The sequence below is a fragment of the Lynx rufus genome, unplaced genomic scaffold, assembly GCF_022079265.1.
Source record: "Lynx rufus isolate CCGP_SWC_20201006 ecotype Redwood Valley unplaced genomic scaffold, mLynRuf1.p SCAF_17, whole genome shotgun sequence".
In the NCBI taxonomy this organism is placed as follows: Eukaryota; Metazoa; Chordata; class Mammalia; order Carnivora; family Felidae; genus Lynx; species Lynx rufus.
The window spans coordinates 26,693,435-26,714,238 of NW_025814831.1; positions in this window are offsets into that span (position 1 = coordinate 26,693,435).

Genomic DNA, 20,804 nt, shown 5'->3' on the forward strand with positions numbered 1-20,804 from the left:
CTTGGGAATTTGGGGAATTCTTAAGGAGGGGTGTTCTTAAGAGTCAAAAAAGAAGAGAGGAAGTCCCATCAGAAGAGATGTACAGTAAGTGTAGGTAGAAAGGTACCCACCTCCTTAGACGCACAGCCGTCTAGCCCAGGATGCCTCAAAGCTACACCTCTGGACTTAAAAAAAAAAAATGTTTATTTTTTTATTTTGAAAGAGAGAGAGGGGAAGAGGGGCAAGGAGAGAGAACCCCAAGCAGGCTCCGCGTTGTCAGTGTGCAGCCCCATGCGGAGCTCGATCTCACGAACCGTGAGATCATGACCTGAGCGGAAATCCAGAGCCACGTGCTCAACGAGGCACCTAAGCCACCCAGGGGCCCCTCTGGACATTTTTTCCCCCAACTCCCATGGTTATCTATGGACGACTTTTACAGGATAGAGGCAAAATCAAATTTGAGTGAGCACATTTACTCAGGCCAGTAGGTGGAGACTGCAGAGTTGGCCAGAGAACCTGGAAACGCGGGTAATATTATCGTGTCGTGGATAGTTATGTGAGAGCCACAAGCCACGTAGTCAGTCTATACTCACTTCTGTCTCCAGACTTGGTGGTTGCTCTGTGATTTGGAAAGAGGGACGGCATGGGCGAGCGAAGGGACTGTCAGAGCAGTCCCGAGCAGAGGCTGGTGTGGCAGAGGGTCTAAGCTGCAGCTGATGGTGGGAGCCGAGGTCCCTAGGCCACACCCACCACTCCGTGACCAGCTCAGTGGCAGTGGGGAAGAGAGGCATCAAAGGAGACTGCCTGCCTTCTGACTTGGAAAACTGGGTGCCGGGTGGCCGGGGGTGCCGTTTACCCAGAAGAGAAGCCCCGAGGCTTTGGAGTTGGGGGATGGAGGGAAGACCCTACTTTGAGACTCTTGGCCCTCTGGCAACTGGAAAATGGGTCAAGAGATTGGGGTCGCGCCTTGCTGCTGGGCGCTGTGAGTACAGGCAGGCCTGCTCCTTCCTCCCCTGCCCATGAGGACGGTCCTCCCAGCCAGGGCCTGGGGCTCTGGGTAGTTCTGTTACCCAGCGCAGCGTCCCTGCCAGGAGGGGACCCTCCGTCGCCCTTGTTCCTCCGGCCTCAGAAGCCCAGGGCACTCTAGGCCTTTCTTCTCTCTGCCTGCAGACAGGCCCTGAAGCAGCCCTGAGATGTCTTTCCCACGGGCAACACCCCAGGAGAAAGGCTTCCATTTTTTTCTCTGCCAGTAAAAAGCCCCAAGGGGCTTGAGTGCCCTGGCAAGCACCGAGGGGGGCCCTGGGGTGTTGCCCTGCGGTGGTGGGGGTTGAGCGCAAGCCTGCCCCCATTTAGGCTCTCTGTTGCCTCCCAGCTCCCCCAGGGGCTCCCGGGTCCTCTTCAGCTGCACCCAACTCCACGCCACCGCTGTGCCACGGAACAGTTTCCCGTAAACACGTCCCCAAGCAGCACGTGCATGCAGATAATCCAATTACAGGAGCAAATAGCAGTCCAGGGAGAGGACAGCCCTGTGCGGCCCAAGCAGGGGAAGAAAGGAAACAAGTTCAGCTGAGATTGGGGGACAAGGGAGGCTGTTCACAGAAGCCCAGAATGCCAGGTAAGGCTGCAGGACAGCTGGAAGTCAGAGAGGAGGCAGCTCTGGGGCTGGCAGGGGATGGAGGTCCCAGGGACCCGATAAAGACAAGCGGGTGTTAAGTCAAATGGAAAATAGAGGAATGCAGATCAGAGGAGTCTCCTTGGCGGGGTCTGGAAATACGGTATCACTTATTCCCACATGCTTCATCTGTGCGCTGCAGGGACTGTTCTGGAGAGGCAGAGAAAGGACACAGTCCTGGTCCCCGAGAAGCTCAAGAGATGGGGCAGAGACAGGGCAGGGCTCCTGAAGGCAGAACCTTGACCGGGGCTAGAAGGTGGTGGGGGCGGGAGTCAGCATCCTGGACGTGGTGGACAGAGCTGACTCCATCTCGAGGGAGAAGCAGCAGACATCAGGGAGGGAAGCCGTCATGGAAGGGCCCAGAGGCAGGAAAGAGCCTGCTGATTCCGGAGAGCTGCAGTCAGGTCACAGCGTGGCTTGAGCGAGGTGTGTGTGTGTGTGTGTGTGTGTGTGTGTGTGCACGCGCTGGTAGGTAAGAGCAGCCTTGCTACAGGTCCTGTGTTCTCTGCTGAGAGTTTTTGTACCTTAACTTGAGGGTAGCGGGGCGCGTTTAGGTGACAGGGTAAGATCTGTGTTTTGAGGACAGACTAGGTGCTGGAGGCTGAGCCGGAGAGCAGCTGGTTAGGAAGCCGTTCTAGCAGTCCTTGCTTAAAAGAAAGGATGAAGTCTAGAAACGCCACCTCATGCTTCTGTGGCCGCGTGTGTGCCCTGCACGCCTCTCTCTTTACAAAGAGTAACTCGCTCAATCACCACCACAATCCTCTTTAGCCTGTATACTATTATCCCCACTTTGCAGACCAGGCAACTGGGGCCCAGAGGGGGTGAAGTGACATTCTCAAGCTCCCATATCCATGCTGGGAAGCCACGCTCCGTCTGGCCCAAGGCTGAGCAGTACGGAAAGGCTGCAGCTGTCCAGATGATGAGATGTGACAGACTGGCAGGACGTCACTGGTGAAGAGTCTGGCTCACTGACTGAGCCAGGAAAGCTTCTTGGGGGTGGGAGCGGGGAATAAAGGAGAGAGGGTGAGGGAGTATAGTGGGAGGGATGGCATCCTCCCCAAATTCATATGCACCAGGAACCTGTGAATGTGACCTTATTTGGAAATAGGGTCTTCGAGAATGTAATCAAGTTAAGATGAGGTCATACTGGAGCAGGGTGGGCCCTAAGTCCAAAGACAATATCCTTATAAGAAGACGGAAATATGGACACAGGCGCAGAGAGACAAGCAGGGGGGAAACCATGTGCCTGTGGAGGCAGAAATCGGAGTAATTGGTCTACACACCAAGGAGGGGCCGGGGATGCGGGCAAACATCAGAAGCCGGAAGGGGACAGGGAAGGATTCTCCCCTCAAGCCTTCGGGAGGAGCATGGCCCTGCTGACACCTTGATTTTGGACGTCTCACCTCCAGAACGGTGAGAGAAGAAATGTCTGATGTGTTAGGCCCCCCAGCTTGTGGTGATTTGTTACGGCAGCCTTAGGATACTAATACGCTCTCCCCACTTCAAAGAAACAGAGGCTCGGAGAGGAAGTGGGTGGTGTATCTAACTCGGGGTCAGGAAAACCTTTAAAACCCGGAGGAACAAGGCAGGTGCAATCCTATTGAGGAGCCTGAAAAGAATGTCGAGCTGGTTTGGGACGCCCTCGAAGATGAAATTCTCTGTGTAATCATGAAAGGTCTTGATGAGAAGGAGAAGGGGAGGAGCCCACGAGATGAAGTGCATCTCGGCAGAGCCGGCAGATGAGCTCAGACTGGAGAAGGACACATTCAAAGCTGGAGGAAGGGCACAGAACCAAGGGCAAGAATAAAGGCTCCACAGCGATGGCAAGAACAGAACTCAGCCCGCTGCACCCCACCTGGGGCTCGGGCTTGCAGAAAGGGCCACCGGCAAAACACTTTTTTTGGAAAGTGATGATGGGGGGAGGGAAAATAGGGAGTTCTTTAGAATCAGCTTTTTAGAATCACCCATGGGGTGAGGGCTAATTTAGCATTCGTGGATGACAGATATACCCAGATGTTATTTGTCATGGATCTTCTCTATAAAGATGATGGAATGGGAAACACATTTTTTTTTTTTTAAGGGAAATGGTAGCACAAATATTAGCAAGAGGGAATTGAAACCCAGGATTGGGGAGATGAGATATCTGTAAGGGGATGAGATCCCTGTCACGGGAGGCATTCAAGCAGAGAGTGGAGGAACCTCTCCTCGGGGGTGTTGTAGATTCCTCTGAGGCTTTACAGTGCATGCAACCCAGTTCTCGTGGCCACGCTTCCTGACCCCTGGATCTCCTCCACCAGGGTCAGCACCCTGGAGGCACCCTAGCTTTGCTTTGGTGTGGAGGCAGCAGAAAGACAGCACCGCTTCAGTGCTCTGGCCCAGACTGGGTAGTGTTGGGCAAATCAGAACCTTGTGATGTGGTGCTTTTCTTTCTGCGAAGGTCTCGTGGCCTCAAAAATGCAACTAAGTCTTCGGCTTTCTTGTTATTACCAGGCACTGACTGCGTCACCCCGTCACCCGCCTCCTGTCCCTCCCCCACTTCATGCCCACCTCCCCGGCTTTGGCCTCCCCCTCCTCTTTGACCTCCAGTGCTTCCCTGTGTGTTCACAGAGGGGCACGGAGGAGCAAGGCAAGGCCGTGTGGGTGGTGGCTGTGGCCAGGCGGAGAGCGGGCTCCCGCTTTCTCCTCCCTTCCCTTCCTCCTCGGCCTCTCTTTGTTCTCCTTCTGCCCTCTTTCTGCCTTTACAGCTGGCAGGATTAGCTGGCTGGGGATGAGCCAGGGCGTGCCCTCGTTGCTCTGTCCTCTGTCTGTCCCTCAAACGGAGGGACGGTGGGAACGTTAGCATGACCCTTCAGGCCCCTGCACCCCCACAATCCGAGACGCTCAGATTTCCGGATTGCCCAGGTGCCTGGGTGTCTGCCCCCTGTGTGTTGGATGTAGGTGCGGGGAAGGAAACAGGGAAGTGTGCCCTTGGCTGAGGACAAGGATCTGCATGACATTTTCTTTGACCTTGAGAATGCCTTCTGCCCACCCCGTCCCTCAGGAGACGGGGAGCTGAAACTTGCCCCTTGGGGCAAATCAGCGTCTGCGGCTCTCACAGTTCCCCGGCATGACTGAGCCAGATTTCTAGTCGGAGGCCTGAGAGACAAGGTGGGAGTGGGCCATGGGATGCCAGCACCCACTGCCTCCGGGACTGGCCTCCTGACATCACTGTCACCTCAGTATGCGCGGATGGCAAGAGTCTCACTCGCAGCTGCCCTTACCTGGCCTGGCAGCCTTTCTGTCCTGCTCTGACTTAAGATCCCTGGTGCCTTTCTCATGCCAAGTTGAGAGTCAGCCTCGCCCCTCTGGGCCCAGCATGTGACACGAGAGACAGAGCAGATAGCCTGCTCTGGCTTTTAGGGGACAGTTGCCTGTGGTTCGTTCCACAGTCTGACCTCTTTCAAATCCCCTTCCCTTTATCCTCTCAGATCAAACCAATACACCTGTTGTTTATTCTTTTTATACATTTAATACATGTTTGCTGAAGAAAAGAAGCAAAAGTCTATAATAAGAATCACCACCTAAAAACTATCACCATGAACATTTTGGTGTGTACTATTTTTTCTCTCTCTCCTCAGACACTGAAGATTCATCAGTGACAAGACAGGCAGGGCTCCCAAGGGCACACGTCTCTGTTTCCTTCCTCCTACCTACAGCCAACACACAGGGGGTGTGTGGTGGGCCCAAAGCGACTTGGATTGTGGGCGTGCAGGGGCCTCAGGGGTCGTGCTAATGTTCCCATCATCCCTCCGTTCGAGGGACAGACAGAAGATGGGGAGGCAAGGGCTCACCCTGGCTCATGCTTACATGTCCATGGGAAAAATGATACATAATCCTTGGAACAGCTACTGACAAACAAGATCTAACTCTCCGTTAGATCTCTCCTCTCCCCTCTGTCTCCATCTCTGGCCATTGATCTCCTGCCCAAGAATCCTTACTTTTCTTTTGCATATATTCGCTGTGGCAGAAACAGCCCTCACACGCAAAGGGAAGGTGCTGGACCCATGTCTGGGGTGGGCTTTGTGCTGGCCAGGCCAGAAGACAGCCCCCATTCTTGCCAGAGGCAGGATTCCTTTGGGTCCTTGTCTAGAGCGCTGAAGTCTGCCTGAGCCCCACGCCCTGTCCCGGAAAAACCGCATCTCAGCGTTCAGTGTATGAAGGAAGGGCCCCTGCAGACGTGCCCCCTGGCCAGTCCCAGAGGTCAGCCCGCATGGCTACTACCTCGCGGGGGGGTGGGGGGGGCCGGGACCCAGTCTGCTCCCACCGTGCTGGGGCCACTCATTGCCCTTTTTTTGCATGGCAAGCGGTGTGAAGGAGAAGGAGGGGGTAGTGAGGTGATGAGAAAGGAAGGGAAAGTGAGAGAGGATGGGAGGGAGGGGAGGAGAACCAGCCCGGTTTCCATAGCAACCACACATGTGAGCCAGCTGCTGTTGCCATGGAAACAAGGAGAGCCTGCTCAAAGGCTGTGCTGTCTCAGGGGAGACACAATTTTTGACAAAAAATACCCTTTGATAAAAATAAAGAAAAAATAATGAAAGCCACCCTCTCTGGGATTGGGGGCACTGCCAAGTGAAGTGACAAAGGGAAGGAGGGGGCTGGGCTGTGGGGGAGGAGGCTACACGGCCAGGCGCTTCTGCCTGCTGCAGAGAATTGCCGAGTCAGTGTTTTAGAGCCAAGGGGGCTTCCAGAATCACCCCACTTGATGGATGAGGGAGGGAGGCTTTGGGAGGGAGGTGGGCAGCTCACTCAAGGTCCCAGGGCAGGAGGAAGCAGCTGAGGGACACCCGGGGGCTCTTGGGAGAAGGGGACGGACACGCCTTTTCTCTGGGGTGGCTGAGCCAAGCCTGTGGGTTCTTCAGCAGCCAGTGCATGGAGACTGGGAAGGAAGAGAGAGGCGAGGGCCAGGTGCAAGCCCCTTTAGCTCGAGCTGTGTGTGCTGCAGGCCTCCTCGGCCTCTTTCTTCCCCTCCCTGTGCTCCACCCCTCTGCTAAGCTTGGCTTCACAGGGTTTTGGCTGTGCCTCAGGGGACCAAGCTCAGACGAGCCCCCGTCAGCAGGGCTGGAGAGAAATTGCCAGCCAGAGACCCCGAGGGAGCTTCCCAGGGTAAAGACGGGAGAGGGGAGGAAAGAATGGGAACCACCCAGAGAAAGCTCTGCCGTCTTCTGTCTCCTCCAGGGAAAGCCCCGCCACCTGACATCAGCGCCTTGGAGGTGGGACCACAAGTCATGTTCGCAGGGCACTTGGTTCTAGATGAGCTATTTGGCCAGAAGGAGATGCTCGTGGTTGGGGCTGGGCTCTGGGGAGATCAATCAAGACACAGTCAGCACAGGAAGGTGAGGGCTTAACAGCTCAGGGTTTTAATAAATACGAGGGCTCCGTGCAGTATCCCTGGGCCCCTGGCCAGATGGGGGGGCGAAAGGGGGGCTCTGAATACCCTCTCATTTCACCGGAAGCATCTTCCTCTTTAACTCTTTTATGTTTTTTTTTCTCTCACAAAGCATTTTCCCAAACGTGACCTGATTTGCTCCCCTCTGGCTAAACCAAGACACGGATGTGTCCGTCCTCACTGTAAAGAGGACGCAGTCTCGGAGAGGCCGAGCCCCTCTCCCAAGTTAACGCGGGTCAAGAATTCAACCAGCGGCCAGGCCAGAATTCAGGCCCTGGCTCCGGAACGGAATGGCAACCCCGTTTCGAAGGAAGGGAAGATGAGATACAACCAAGGGCATGTTCTTGCTAAGGCTCTCCCTCCGCTTCTCCTTGAAGAGTCCAGAGGCAGGACAGGATGCTGCCCTAGGGCTCATGGCCAAGCGCATATTGTGGGGAAGTGACCTTGCTGCCTTTTTGTCCTGGGGCTCTACCTCCTCTTTCCTTGGGAGCTTTATGAGGCCTCGGCCAGGGGCCTGGAGGGCAGAGTGGATGGCAGGAGGGTGGGACTCTGCCCTCACCTTCTAGGAGCGCCTCATGCCTCCTGTCAGCTGCCCTTCACCGCTCCCCACTTGAGCCTCTAAGGCAGAGACCACGTGGGTGAGTTGCCATGGAAACTTCGGAGTTCTAGTCGAAAGCGGTGCCGGGTGAAATCCGAGATGGCTGGGGGAAGGGTGGGGGCTGGGATACCTAGGTGGGGCAACTACACCTGTTTGGCTAATGTCCCCCTAGTTCACCTCTTCCCTCGAGAAACCATCTGTTTCACAGGCCTCACTGCCCTTCTTGCCTGCAAGAGACCTGCCTCCCATCATCGTCATAGTGCCCTCTAGCCCCACGCCTGTGCGTGATCTCCGGCAGTAGCCCTACAGGCCGTGTCCTGATTCCCCAGAGAAGGAGCGATTATCCCTGTTATACAACAGAGGGGGTGAAAAACCAAGAGAGATCATTTTTGCCATACGGGGGTGGGGACGTTACCGCAGGGATTATCTGGAATATAGGGTGTGTTTGGGAAGGAGCGGGGGTGGGGGGTGCCTCAGGGACATGGTGCTCCAGCAGAGAGGGGAACCTGGACCCCACCTCTCTTCTCCCCACCAAGCCTCAACAGCCAAGCATTCAAGGCAGGCTGACATAGGAAACAGGAAAGCTCCAAGTCTGACCTGGGGTTTGAGAGGTGGGTGTGCATCGGGCTCAATTAAAATTTCCCGTAGCCACAGCCAGACCCTTGCTGTCCCCCTGCCCTTGCCTCACCTAGGCACTGTGCATGGTCTTGTCTGCTGTCATTCTTGCTGTTCCCGCCCCCCGCCCCCCCACACACACCAACTGATAGCAGAGGCGATACGAATTTTGCTTCTCCACTTCGCTGTGTGACTTGGGCAAATTGCCTAGCCTTGCTGAACCTCAAGGGCTTCTTCCATGAAACAGGGATAAGAAAATAACTAACTGCCCCATAGGGTTGCTGGGGGGTTGAAAGAGACAATACATTCAAAGTGCTTCGTGCCCAGTATCAAGAAAAACAGAAATATTATTGCTATCATTATCTATCCCTCAACACCCAGAACAAGCTCCATACCCTCCAGGAAGCCTTCCTTTCTCTAAAGAGGGAGGAACTAGGGCTAGGGAGCAGCCACCCTGCCAGGCACTTCCTATGCACTTTTTCACTGCATTCTCTCAACAGCCCGGGCAGGGAAGTGCCCTTTTATTACCCCCATTCTCCAGAGGTGGACTCTGAGGTGCAGTGAGTGTCTTGCTGAAGGTCATTGGCTAATAAGAAGCAGGGTCACGATTCAGGTTCACCCTGTCTGGTGCCTTGTTCTTTGTTTCTTACCACAACATGCACCTCATACGTGGTACAATCCTCCCCCAGCTGCTTTCCTTCTGATTGAAAGCAGTTTATTATTGCTTCTGATTTCTTTCTTGCCTTTCTCGCCTGGCCTCCCTACACCAGGGCAGAGAGTAAGGAGGTAAGCAGAACCAAGGAGGGTCGGACTCAGATGGTCCCCTGCTACCCTGGGAGCTAGCCACAGCTATGGGGGGCTGGAAGCAGGTGGCCTGGCATAGGAATTTCCAGGTAGGGAGCCAGCTCCAGTCCTGGTAGGGGTTGTCTGGACTCCAAAACAAATTCTCCCCAACTCATTCTGATTTTCTGCTCAGCTCTGACCTTGGTCTCTGGACTCCAGTGTCCCAGACCGGGGCTGGTGAGGGCTTGATAGATGACCTTGACCTGGCTTTGTCAGTCTGGGGACTTGAAGTGTCTCCTTCAGGTGAAGAGGAGACAGAGAAGTGGGGGGAGGTAGAGGAGAAAGGGAGGAGGAAAGAGAGACAGGAGCCAGGGAATGGAGGGGGGAGGGAAGGACACCGGGGAGGGGAGGGAGGTGGGAGGGGAGACTGCCAAATGTGATTCTGAGCTCTGAGGGAGAAGAAAGGATGAGAAAGCAAGAAATACGCTTCAAGGGCAGGATGAAAGGGGGAGGGAACTGAGGTTGGTGGGAGAATGAGAGAAAGGAGGAGGCCAAGAAAGTGAATGAGGGAGAGGAGCAGGGGAGAGGAAATGAAAGGAGGGGAGAGGCTGAGGGAGAGAGAAAGAGGAACAAAGACTGAGCCGAACTGAGCAGCTGCCGTCCTCCCTCCCGCCAAGCGAAGGCCTCAGAGGGCCGCAGTGGCTGAATGAACTGGGAGCCAGCCATGACTCAGTCTCCGAGGCTCCTGCCCGCCAAATCCTTCCTGGCTCAGCAGTTTCCATGGGGAAGGGGGCACGTCCTCCACCGCCCACCCCTTCTCTGTTGCAGCATCTTCTCTGAGGCCCCATGAAGCCCCCACCTCCCCGGTCTTGGCGGCTGATCCCGCCCTTAGAGTTCTCCCAGACAGATTGTCCCGGGCAACCTTTCTGGAACCTTCCAAAGAGGTGGAAACCAGCTGCTGTGCTGGGAGGATGGGGTAGGGTGGGAGCAGGTGTGCATGTTGCCCAAGGAAATTCCCCTCCTTTCACTGCTGAAGCCTGGCACCTTTCTAAGGAGGCCGGGCACAGGAATGGCTCCACCTTCATAAAAGAACGAAAATGTATCGAGAGCTTAGCAGCAACTAAGCAGGTTATACTTTATCCCACTCAATCCTCACAGCGACCCCGAGAGGTCTGTACTACTATTGTTTCCATTTTCCAGGAGGGGCATGAGAGCTAAGGAGGCCCAGCTCACATGCCTGGCATCTAACTTCTGGGGACAGAGGTCATGGTTCTGCTGGGGCTGCAGGGGATGGCATTGGTAGCTCTGGGGGCCCATGGAGAAGCTATTATCTGTGATGGTTTGGGCAGGTGTCAGAAGCCTGTGCCTCAGTTTCCCCATCTGGCATCACTGTTGCTGTAAGAATGTGCCAGATGAGAATCTGACCAGAGGAGTCAGGACACAGAGCCAGTGACGCGTTCCTTGCGGGTGATGTCCATTGGCAGGGAGGAAGACCTGGGTATCTGGAAAGAGAGCTGTGTAAACAGTGTTCCCCTCTCACCAGACTCACGGGCATCTCCAGGGAAGGTCAGGTGGGTGCTCAGAAGTCCTTGCTTTCATGGGGGCTCCTGTGAACCTCTTTCTAAAGTGCTTTCAGGGTCGCCTGGGTGGCTCAGTCGGTTAAGCGTCTGACTTCGGCTCAGGTCATGATCTCATGGTTCGGGAGTTCAAGCCCCGCGTCAGGCTCTGTGCTGCCAGCTCGGAGCCTGGAGCCTGCTTTGGATTCTGTGTCTCCCTCTCTCTCTGCCCTCCTGCCACTCATGCTCTGTCTCTCTCTCAAAAATAAATAAACATTAAAAAAAATTTTTTTAAGTGCTTTTATATATGGGTGAACACACACACACACACACACACACACACACACACCATTCTTATCTTCACAGCCACCTTCCATGGCACCTAAAGTTCACCTGGCATTATTTTATGTGGCTGGAGAGAGCTAAGGTCACACCTTGTTGGCAGCAGGGACAGTGGATACCATCTGGATGCGTGGGCAGTGACATAAAGTTTCTGGTCCCAAGGTACCCTGTGGGTTCTCAGGAAAGTAGTAGGCACTCTGTGCCCACCCCGTACCCAGACCTCAACACCCACCCACCCCGGCCTCATCCCCCCCCCCCCCCAATACCTAGGGCTCATCCTGCAGGTGGCGTGGGTGCCGTTGTTCCCTTGGCACCACCTGGCAGCCTCTTCACACTGGCCAGCCTCAGTGAGGAGCTGTGCCTGTTTCTTGCCTGCCCCGGGTCTCCCGGCTCCGGCGGATTCCCCTGTCACCTTCAATCAGGGTTCTCGTGTTAGACTGTGGGTTTGGAAAAGGGCTTCCCTTCCTCCTCTCCTGCCCCCCTACCCATGGCGGTCACCTTCCCCTGAGGCCAGGGACGCAGCAGCCTCATAGTGGCCCTGGCTAGGCTAGGTCGTTGGCGGCAGTGGGAGGGCTATTGGGGAGGGCGTGTGTATGCATGTGTGTTTCCATTTTCAGCCTCAGGTGACTGGAGGGGGTGGGGTGGGGGTGCTCCTGGAGTGGGATCCCATCCTCCTGGGGTGGGCTGGCCCCTCCCAGCTCAGGCCCAGCCAGCTCAGTTGCATCCCAGAGGCAGAAAAGACTGTAAGACAGACAGAGGGATGCTGGACGGAAGAAAGATGCCCCAGAAGGAAAACCAGAGCGGGAGGGTGGAGCTGGGCTTCGGCACCGGCGTCAAAGGAAGAAGGCCCGGATGTGGGGTGGGAGCTCCGGGAAGGAGGGAGCCGGGGCGGCAGAGCAAGCACAGTGAAGGATCCGGAGCCACGGAGGGGGGACCCGGGAAGGGGTGGGCCCCTTATTTCTGCCATCACCCCCCCCCAGGTCTCCCGCTGCGCTTCCCCAGCCGAGAGAAGGCCCCTCTGCTCCTCCAACATGATCTGTAATTTCCGGCAGACATTTGAGGTCCCTGACATCTGCATAATGTGGGCCAGTCTCTTAGCAACGGGGAACAGCTGTCTGGCATTTCCAAGATTAAACTGTAACTATACACGGTCCTTGCCAGGGGGAGGGGGAGGGGGAAGGGGATAAACACTGCCTCCTGGCATTTTCAAACTCATTTAGCTTTTATTCATTTCCTGCCTCCAGTAAAGAGGCCAGGGATTCAGGCTGGGCCAGGCTGTTACTGCCCCTGACTCTGCTGCTGCTGAGATGGCACATTGCGCTTCACCCAGATCTGTTTGCTTGCAGGAGAGGAGAGGGAGAGGGGACAGCACTGGCCCTTTTGGTTTTTATTGTATGTAATTTTTCTAGGTGCAGTGATCCTGGCACACACCTTATAGGTGCAGCTCGGGAAGAAAAGCTGTGTGGTCTAGCGGTCAAAGTCCCCGAGGCAGCTCTAACCTGGTTTAATTCCATTTAGCTCCATTGCTAATAGCTGTGTGACCTTGGGCCAGATCCCTTTACCTGTCTACACCTCCATCTCTCCATCTGTAAAAGGAGATAATTCTATCACCCTGAGGGGTGCTGTGAAGATAAAATGAGCACTCAGGTAATAGATCCAGGATTAATAATCGTGCCTCTCTGTTCCTCTGCTCATGTCCCTGCCCTGGTTCTCTGTGTTGGCGACCTCAGGCTCTGCTATCAGGGCAAAGGCAAGACGCCATCCATTTCTCTGGGAGCCACCACCTTGAACTCTGAGGCCCCAGGCAACGACACTTCTGTCCCGTAGGAATTAAGCAGAGCTCAGCAGTCCCCAGCGGGGCCCTCTCTGCCACGGGGCAGAACATGTCCTATACCTTGACCTGCTCAGGCCTAGGCAGCCCCCCTGTCCCATCCCCTCCACTGCCAGCTCCTGCCATTTGGCTGTAGCTCCTGAACTCGTGAATGCGGTGTTTTGGTTTTGCAGCAAGAAGGAAAAAAAAAAAAAAAAAAAAAAAAAAAGGGCGGGTGTGGGGAGGGACGGGACGGGGAGAGGGAGGAGGAGGGAAAAACCCTTTAGCCGCCTGTGCTGGCCAGTTCCAGGAATGTGTTCTCGGACATCAGTGCCAAAGCAGTGACCCAGGCGAGGCGGCCAGGCCGGGAGAGGGAGCGGCCGGCTCAGGGGCGAGAGCTCTCCTCCTCCCACGGCAGCCTCTGCTGACTCATGACTGCCCCAGCTGGCAGAAGCCTTTCCTGGGGATGGCTGTTGCTAAGATTCCTGGGAGATGACTGATTGCTTCTCCTTGAGCTTGGTGAAAACATGTTTGTAGACTGCACACAAACACATACGTATACTCCTGTGAGCCCGCACGCCTAGCCTGGATACCTGCACACGCATGTTTGTGTGTCCAAATGCGCGCATCACATGGGACACCGACACATGCTCACAGCTCCCGTCGCCCTCGTGACCCTCAGGTTCTAGTGCATGCACACGTGTGTGGACCAGCACTGACCCCGAAGAGGGGCGGAGACGCTCCTGGTCTCCAAAGGCTGAGTAACTCAGGCAGTGGGAAGCTGCCAGTGTCTGGGCCTGCTTTAATCTGAAGGAACTTTCAGGTTGCCTTGAAACATTCTTGGCCTCTGTCCCTCCTCCCCTCCCTCGGTTTCTCGGTTTCCTTCATTCTGCTATAATGATCTAATCTTGCCTTCTCCCTGGGCCTGCCAGGTTTTTGATGTCTGGTGATCCAGGCACTCAGCTGGAAGCTGGAGTCCTCTAGAGCTGGATTCCTGGCCTGGACGTGACACCCCTGGGGGGCTTCTAGGGAGCCTCAGTGCCTCCGTGGAGGCCTCCGTTCCCCTGGCGAGAGGGGGCTGCCGTGAGGACTCACGGATGTGAAGTGCTGGGCCTTTCTCTGGGCTCTGTGCTGATGTGATTCAGGAAATGTCAGCTCCCCCTGTGTCCCAGGTCCAGAGTCTTGGCTGGGGTGGGCCTGACTGCTCGGTGCTCAGCATGCAGCCCTGGAGGCCTGGCCTCTAGATGCCAGCACCATGTGTGACCTTGGACACACTGGGCTCTTGCTGCCTTGGTTTCCCCACCCGCTGGGCTGAAATCGGACTCCTTGCTGAGTCTGCCCGGGTTTTACTGCGACGGGGCTTGGCAAGAGCTTGGGCACCCGGCGAGGTTGTTTGTCACGGGTTCTTGAAGAGGCAGAGGGGCAGATGGCCCCATGCCAGCGCAGAGCCCATACTCCTCTCGCCAGCTCCGCCGGGCTCAGGCTCAAGTGTGGCTGCTTTAAATGCACCCACCCCAGGGGCTGGTCCCATGAGCACTCTCTGCTGTGTTCCAGTGGCGGTTGCTAAGGAAGGCCCGGTACCTGGCCTCAAGGGATACGCTGTGGCCAGCCTGGCTTCAGCGGGCTCGGCAAGGCTCACACCAGCTACAAGAAAAATATCCATCTGTGCTGAGGGCCCTCAGTCCTAAAATGAAGACAAGGCCGGCTCCATGGTTCCTGCTGGTTTTGACACGCAAGGATGTGGGGCGGGGGCGGAAATTAGGAGACTGGAGCAAATGACAAAAATAAAAACGAGCTGCACAAAGAGACAACTCTTTGTGTGGATGTCAACAGCCTAATGTAAGCTCTGACCGCAGGAACTCTCTAGAATGTCTATTTTGTATACTGCCACAAAAGTTCGGCAAAACTCAACAACCCCAAGGCAGAGAATGTGCAGCATCGTGTTCTGAGGACGCCAGCCTCCCTACTTGGGGCACAGCAGTCTGCTGGCCAGCCCCTCTGCTCCACCCATGCCCCCCAGCTCCGGCCACAGGACAAAGTGTCACCAACAGCCTGCCTGCTGTCCTTGTTTTCACCAGGAGGTGGTTAGAGCTTCTGCGTGTGTTGCCTGCCAGTCAGGTTTGGGAACTACAAGGTACATCAGTGAAAAAAGGAAGCACAGGGTGGTGAACTCTGGGTTCCAGCGCTGTTTCTGAGCAGAAGTGGGCTTGCTGTAATCCTGCTGACCAGCACGCAAGTGGAGAATGGTCATCGTGATGCACCTCGATTCAGCTTTTCCTCCACGCGAAGCACCTTTCCAAGTGTGTTGCATTTATCCATCCATCTATCTTCACAACAGCCCCATGAGGGAGGCAGTGTCACTGTCCCTATTTTCCAGATGGGGAAACCGAGGTGCAGCGATGTTAAGAAGCATCTGGGAAGTCATGGGGTCAGGATTCCAGCCATAGAAATTTGTCTCCAGAGCCCAGCCCTTAACCACTTTCCTCCATTGTCTCCACTGATTATCACGCTCCGGGTTGGCCTCGGTGAGTGACATCAGCTGTCACCACCTTCCCCGCTATTGCCACAGTCAGCAGAGACAAGTGTTCTGATATTCCTGTTCCAACACTGGTCCGCCTCTGCCCTCTGGTGAGCTCACGTGTCATTCAAGACAAGCCTCACGGCCAGTTTTATTAACTTGTTCACTTCTGAGTGACCCAAGGCATCACATTCGACCCCTTGGACCTTTTCTTCTCCCCCTCTGTACAAGGAGAAAGAGGCTTATGAAACCTCCCCATTCCTCTGCTTCTCTGACACAGTTCTTAGAAATTTCTTTCTTCCAGGGCTTGTAAGCACAAAGTCACAGATGCTACCTGGTCACACATGCACACATACATATGTACACACATCATACACACAGCATACACACACAAGTGCAAAATCTTGAATAACGTTGTAGACGCTCTATGGAAATTGAGCAGGGCTGCCGGGAGTCTGGCGTGTTGCATTTTTCACGGTAGGAATGATCAGGGGCAGCTATGAGCAAACATTTAACAGTTGGGGTTCTCACACATTTGTGCAGTTATCAGCGGGCTTTCACAGCCATTGTTGTGTGGGATGCACGTGCATGTGTGTTCTTGTTCATAAGTCTTGTATCCTTGCCTTTGGCCTGGACTGTAATTAACGCCCATGGGAACAGGGTGTTTTCTGGTGTCTCCCCTATATTGCCCAGTGCAGAGACGCTTCTAGCAGGTGATCAGTTTGTACACGTGCATTGACGAGTAAAGCAAAGACACTGGATGACTTATACTAACGGGACTTAGGGGGTGAGGTGCACCCCCCATCCCTGTGGTACCGTGGGTAGCGGCCGCCCAGACCAAACCCACAAGCTCCTGTCTAAGCCTGCTCCTCGCTCAGCGGTCCCACCCACAACTGCTGATCCTGGGAAAGGTATGCCCGCACCCCCTGCTTCTCTTGTGTCTCTGTCTGTGCCTGACTCTCCTTTTCCATCTTCTACGTGGAGCTTTGCAGGTTCTCCCTGAACTACTGCCTTTTCTCAGCCCCTTCACCCCTTTTGATTTTCCTCTCCGGGGAGGAGCCAGATGCAGGCATCTGAGCAGCTGCTGGAGAGAGAAGGACTTGGAGCTGGAGGGACTGGCCTCCCAGCACCACTTCATTTGGACTGTCCTTCCCCTGAGGCCCAGCTGCACACCAGGAGTGCCGGGACCCGCGCTGGACCTCTGGGGAGCTGCAGGGTGAGCCCTCAACTGTCCTCAGGTGGGGCGGGCCTGAGGAAAGTCTCTCCACAGCCACGTCTGGGGTCTGCTGTGCACGGAGCTGCAGGGTTTAGGGCTAGAACAGGTGAGTTCCCTCCCTGGGCCTGACAAGGATGGGAAGGAAGCCAGTGTTCAGTACCTGCTGGTTTCCGGGTGACATGCCTTGTGGGCTCAGGTTAGGCTGGAAATGACCAGTCTGAACCTCCTAGTCCTGCCTGACCTTGAACCAACTTTGTTGATGAGGGAGGGGCCGGGGCTGGAGCTGATGAAATACCTCCTCGGTCACCGGGCATGGTGGGTTTGCACAGCTCACTGACCCCTTCTGTGGATGGGGCTGGGTGGTGGGAGGGTGTAGCCTGAGGCAGGGCCCCAGGAAGCTGAGCTGAGCTCCTGCAGAGGAGCATGGTAAGGGTGGAGGGGGCCTCGGGGCCCACCCTGTGGCATGCTGGGATGAGAAAGCAAGACTCAGCAGATCGGTCAAGACTTATTCTTTTTTCTCATCCTCACCTCATTTCAGGCCATGGGTGGAGACCTTTGCTGTCCCCAGGCTTGTAGACCAGGACACATGCCTTCCAGGGGTGCTTCTGCTGGCCCTGAGGCTAGGGGGACAGAGCCACTGCTAGGGGGACAGGCCTCCTGCCTTGGCTTCCCAGTCCCCCAGGGTCGGTGCTGGAGAAAAAAAACCTCAGCCTGCAGCCTGCTGGCTACACAGCGACACCTGGTGGGCCTTGGGTGTGGTCACAAGAAGATGCCAGAGCCCCCCTTGCAGGCCAAACCCCTGGTTCCAGCATCGCACTGGGCATGTGAGGGGACCAAGCTGCTAGGCTGTTGTCCCAGGCCAATGCCCCAGGGGGCTAACCCCCATTACCACCCCCGGCCCAAAGTCTGGGGCGCTGGGGACCACCGGACCCCAGGAGATGAGCCTTGGCAGGATTCAATGCCCCATCACACAAGGACTTTTGGGGGTCTGGCCAAATGGTGAAACCATGGTGCTTGGTCACCAGGGTTGGGTGGGGTTTGGTTGGATGAGAACGGGCTAGGAGGGACTGGGCCCAGGATGGGTCCTCAGCTCCAGTGCCTGGGGACATTTGGAGGTGCAAAGCAGATTCTGCTGCTCTCCTCAGGGCTGAGTCAGAATCCTTGCCAGGCCCTGACCTGGGCTTACAACACGCCAACGGGGACATGCTAGGTGAACCGGTTCTGCACAATTCCCCTGATGGCACCATCCACATGGGGGGCCCCAAGCCTCTGTGTTTTTAGAACCGAACGATGACCAGGAAGGGTTCTGAGCAGCATTGTCACCCACTTCTCACTTTTCATGATGTGACTCAGGCAAGGTCACCCAACTGAGCGGAAAACAGGCTTGGAGGGCACGCAGTGACAGGTCGCTTCCTGTGGACTGTGCGAAGTGGGGGACCTAGGTCCGCTCCAGAGCACAGCGTTGCCAGGCATCTAGATGCTGAGCTGAAAGGCCACGGCTTCCTTCCTGCAGATTCTCGCGGGTGATGGTGCACAGTATTTTCCCGATCTCTTTTCTCGGTTTCTCAGTGTTGACAGCTACTGGCTTTGGACTTTGGGGCTGGAATTCAGTTTCCTTTTATTTATTCATTTTTTCTTTTTTTAAAAGGTGCTTCTAAAATGTTTTTGAAAGTTTATTCATTTATTTGGCGGGGGAGGGAGGGGCAGAGGGAGAGAGAGGGGGAGAGAATCCCAAGCAGGATCCGCACCATCAGGAACCCAGATGCTGCAGGAATACCACCCAGTGTCTCGCAGACCCCGTGGTTGGAGCTGGTTTCCCCAGTCAGCAGGTTGAGGCAGTAGAAAGCTTAATTCCAACCTGCCAGGCATCACCCTGGGCTGGCACGCTGTTCTAAGCCCCAGGCTCCTGTAATTCAGTGCCAGGGGATGCAGACCCCTACGATGGGGTTGAGTATGAATGTAGAACCCCTGCTGATGTGTGCCACACCCCGGAGAACCCCTGCTCCCCATCCCTCCAACCTTGCTGTAGGCTGTGTATTATAGATTTCACTTGCCTATTGCCTGGGGTGCTATATCCTGGGCCAAGGACGTTCTGTTTCAAGGCTGCGGTCAAAGGTCAAATTTGAGCTTGAAAAATGTGCATGGTGGTGTTGGCCATGGATTAGGTTAGGAGAGCTCTCCTCCGAGGCTGAAGCTAAAAGACTGTCAAAGAAGGTGGCAGGAGAGATATGCCGGGGGTATGGGGTATGCCCTGGGCTGGAGGTATAAATTGGTAGATTCTACCCCTCCAATGTGCTCAGTACCTCCCCTCACAGCCTTACAGCTGAAGCGTTGTATCAGTTAAGACTACTTCAGTTGTAAGTTACAGCATTCCAAACCAAACTAGGAAAAAAAGGAAATTATTAACACATTTGGGCATCCAGCCTTCAGGCACAGTTCGATCCAGGGGTTCAAACAGTGTCATCAGGGACTTATCTCTCTCTTGGCTCTCAGCTTTGTCTCATTCTGTGTCCTGGATTTATTCTGCAGAGGGGCTTTCTTCCTGTGTCAGGAATGTGACAGCCAGTAACCTTAGATTCACATTTTTCCAACCTAATAAGTCTCTAGAAACATCTTTTCTGTCTTTCATATCCCAGGAAGGACTCTTAACTGACTTGCTTGGGAGCATGTCCATTAATGAACCCATCCACATAGGGTCCTCTGACTTGGTGGCTTGGGACACTCTCTGACCCTCACATCCCTGGAAGGGGGGGCGGGGGGAGGGCACCATGATTGACAGCTGCATCAGCACCACCTGGGGGAAGGGGGCGGGGAAATGAGTTGAGTATGCAAAGCCACAGCTACTCTTCTCAGAGGGACCTGCCCAGGGGGCTTTCCTCTTCAAATCCGAATGTCAGTGCAGGAGTGTTAAACTTCTCAAGTCCACCCTGGCTCACTTGACAAAGGAGAGAGCTGAGGCCAAGGTAAATGCCTTGCTCAGAGTCATCCTGTGTTCTGCAGAGGCATGACGTCGTTCCTGGTTCCATCTCTAATTATTCTAGTCAAGAGCCAAGTGCAGTGGCCAAAAGGGTTGTCTGAGAATCCCCTCTTCTTCCAGAGACTTAGAGGAGAGCCAGGGGATGAGGACAGTATAGTGGGAGGCTCCTTAGCTCCTTATCCATCAGCCCAAGGCCTTTGTCTCCCCTACTCTTCAGGCTTCTCAGGGTTATAAGGCAGGAGCCCCCCACCCCAAGGAGACGGTCACTGGGCATCAGGACACGAGAAGGTAGGCCTGGGAGGCTGGCTAGGAATGCGGGGAGAGTACAAAACAGAGAGGTGGGTCTCAGTGTGTGGGGGTGAGTCATCTGAGGGTCTAAAAGTCAGGCTAACCTAGGGGATGGAGGCACCTTGGGAAAGCCTGGTGAATTCTGGTCAACACGGGACCCTCAAGCAGAAACATTTTCAGCTGTCATCTTAAGAGAGGTCCTCACCCAGGGCAGGACGTTAAGTCCAGTGTGTGTGTGTGTGTGTGTGTGTGTGTGTGTAGCGGGGGGGGGGGGCGGGAACCAGGAAGGAAGGCAGCTTCTTCCTCCTTCTGGCCACATGATCAAAGCTCTCTCTTTATTCATGGTCACATGGCCACCCCAAACCGCTTGCACATGTCCTCCATGTGACCCTCTGCCTGCTGCTGTCACGTCATCCACACCCCTCCCCACAGAACACTGGCCGGCTTTTCTCTAGCCCCTGAAGTTCTACCCCATAGCTCCGGACCTGGCTTGGGTTGTGTCTTCTGTAGGCTAGTGGCCCTCAACTTCAATTTTGCCCCCCAGGGGACATTTGACAAGGTGGGGAGATGTTTTGGTTGTCACCCCCGTCAGGGGGCTGCTATTGACATCTAATGGATAGAAGCCAGGGACGCTGACCCTCTTACACTGCACAGGACAGTCCCCACAACAAGGAATTATCCAGCCCGTCACAGGAATCGTGCTGAGGTTGAAAAGCCCTGCATGTTGGAGTGTCTGGGGCAGTGCTACCCAGCTTTGCTCCTGTCTCCTCAGGCTGAGCCTCCGCCCCAAGCAAAGCCAATGTGTGCTGGTTTAACTCCCAGCTCCCCTGCTCACTGGCTGTGTAATCCTGTGCAACTAACTCAGTCTCTCTGGGCCTCTGTTTCTCATCTGTATAAAATAGGGCTAATAAGAGTACCCACCTCATAGTGTTATGAAGACATCTTTAGATGGCTTTATACACCCGCACCCACACCACACACACACACACACACACACACACACACACACAGAATTTAGAAAGGTG